The 2,500-nt window shown below is 39.2% G+C and overlaps 1 protein-coding gene across 1 annotated transcript in view; it reads right to left on the bottom strand.

Moving 5' to 3' along the window:
* Positions 1 to 2,500, bottom strand: part of LOC143738117 (F-actin-uncapping protein LRRC16A-like) — a 47,937-nt gene that overhangs the window by 14,462 nt on the left and 30,975 nt on the right. The gene's annotated exons all lie outside the window — the stretch shown is intronic.

Genomic DNA, 2,500 nt, shown 5'->3' with positions numbered 1-2,500 from the left:
TTTAAATGTAAGGAGAAGAATTTTATAAATCATGCCATATTTAAAGGGAAGCCAATGAAGTTGCTGCAGGACAGGTGTTATGTGACTGATAAAGGGGGTTCTGTTAATGATACGGGCAGCAGAATTTTGGAGTAGTTGTAATTTATGAATGGATTTGTCAGGTAGCCCATAAAGGAGAGAGTTGCAATAATCTAAGCGGGAGGTAACTAGGGTGTGAACCAGAATTTCAGCACTGTTAGCGGAGAGAGTTGGACTTAAGCGAGAGATGTTACGTAAATGAAAATATGCTGACCGAGTGATATTATTAATTTGGGACTGAAATGACAGAGTGCTATCTAGGATGACACCCAGACTCTTAACTTGAGGGGAGGGAAACACAGATGAATTATCGATGGAGATGGAGAAGTCATTTATTTTAGAGAGGATGGTTTTGCTGCCAATAAGGAGGAGTTCAGTTTTGTCACTATTAAGCTTCAGAAAGTTTAACAAGAACCAGGATCTGATTTCCTGAAGGCAATTTGATAGGGAGGTGGGAGGGAGAGATGTAGTGGGTTTGGTGGATAAGTAGAGCTGGGTGTCATCTGCATAGCAATGGAACTGGATGTTATGTTTACGAAAAATATGGCCAAGAGGGAGAAGGTAAATAATGAACAAAAGTGGTCCAAGGACAGAGCCTTGGGGAACACCAGGGGAAAAGGGGGCAAAGTGGGATCTGAAATTTTATTTTTGAGTTGTACAAACTGAGTACGGCCAGAGAGATATGATTTAAACCAGTGCAAGGGTGTATCAGATAATCCAAGGGAAGCTAATCGGTCGATACGGATGGTGTGGGAGATGGTGTCAAAAGCCGCACTCAGGTCCAGGATGATGAGGATTGTTACTAGTCCAGAGTCCGCAGCCGTGAGGAGGTCATTGGTTATTTTAACAAAGAGCTGTTTCAGTGCTATGAAGGGGACGGAAGCCTGATTGGAACTGTTCATAGAGACTATTGTGGGTGAGGTGGTTATGAATTTGAGAAGCAACTGTTTATTCAAGAATTTTTGAAAGGAAAGGGAGGTTAGAAATTGGTTGGAAATTGTTAAAGTTGCTGGGGTCAGCCCCAGGTTTCTTAAGAATGGGGGTTAAGCGATAAGCGAGGAATGGATAGTTGCAGTTATAAGAGGGGTCAGGGACTGAATGCACGTTTTAACCAATATAGTCGGAAGACGATCAAGCTGACAAATTGATGCTTTAGATTTGCGAATCTAAAAGTAATTCTTTATAATTATTATAATAATTCAAAGTAATTCTGCACCATATATTGTAGAATTAAAACACTTTAAACCCAAATGTCAAAAAATGTACTGGAATCAAGGAACAGCATTTATGAAGCTCCATTCTTACAGATCATTAACTAAAAAAAGTTGTTTTAGTGTTTAGTTACCCTTTAAAGCATCTTTTCTTGTTTTAAATCATTTTAAATATTAATATTCAATATTGCAAAGATGAATTTGGTTGATACTGATTTCATTTGATTGGTAACAGCCATATGGTGTCTTATTTTTATAATCGAATTTGATTAAATTTATGAAATTGTCACAAAAGATGATGCATGCATTTAATCAGGTTTAAATAATGGCTTTATGAAGGGAAAAATGCCCATATAGGGTAAAAATCAATTGAAACCACACATGTATGAAGAATTTAAAAAACTTTAGGAGTCGGCTGATTAAAGTCGTCTCTTCCATGTTAATCAGAGTTTTTGTCCTAGCCACGACGGCGACGACTCTATTTTAGAAACGGTTTCTATTTTTCTACGACGTCACGGCGGGAACAACAAACACAAAGTGTGGCAATGATAATCTCAGGTACTGTTTATGTGCTTTATTTAATGTTAAAAGCATGTAATGTGACTGAATATCATTTAGTGCTACAGCTTTGTAGCTGTAAAAGCAACAATGGATAATTCACCTCAGATCTTGAAATTAAACAAATGGAAACAAGAACGTTCAAACTGTGAACAAACAAGTGTATTCTTTGACGAAGATTGTTTTAGTAACTCAGTAGCCCATGTATTTTTAATAATGGTGTAATATTTGTGAATTTGATTATGTATCCATTATCTTGTTAGTGCCGTCAGGATTACTCTCTGGTGCCGCGAGACTCTGCCGACACGCTGTTCTGATTGGCTGTGGGTTTTGATTGATTTTGACGCATCTCGCAGTCGCGTCATGTGTGGACAGAGTCAGACTAATTATTTGTCGCTGGAATCTTATGACATCGCGTCTGGTTAGAGACCCCGGCTCGTGTGTGTGCCCATTCAAGGACGTTGCGTAAGTTTACTGCAAAAATGGAGCCGCGAACTTCACATACTTTTGAAAATCCACCGCTTAGTTGATCCTAGTAAGCGCTCATTGTCACAGTTGTAAACATGATGGCGTTCTTCTTCCACGAGGGGTTTGGCGTCGCGCATTTGTTTCCAGGCGGACCGATAAAGAAAGCAACACACACAGGTCCCACG

Source organism: Siphateles boraxobius, unplaced genomic scaffold (genome assembly GCF_051911475.1).
Source record: "Siphateles boraxobius isolate OS27281-9 unplaced genomic scaffold, OSU_SipBor_1 138, whole genome shotgun sequence".
NCBI classification, from domain to species: Eukaryota; Metazoa; Chordata; class Actinopteri; order Cypriniformes; family Leuciscidae; genus Siphateles; species Siphateles boraxobius.
Note: the sequence above shows the minus strand (reverse complement) of the source record. Positions and strands in the feature narration are given on the sequence as shown.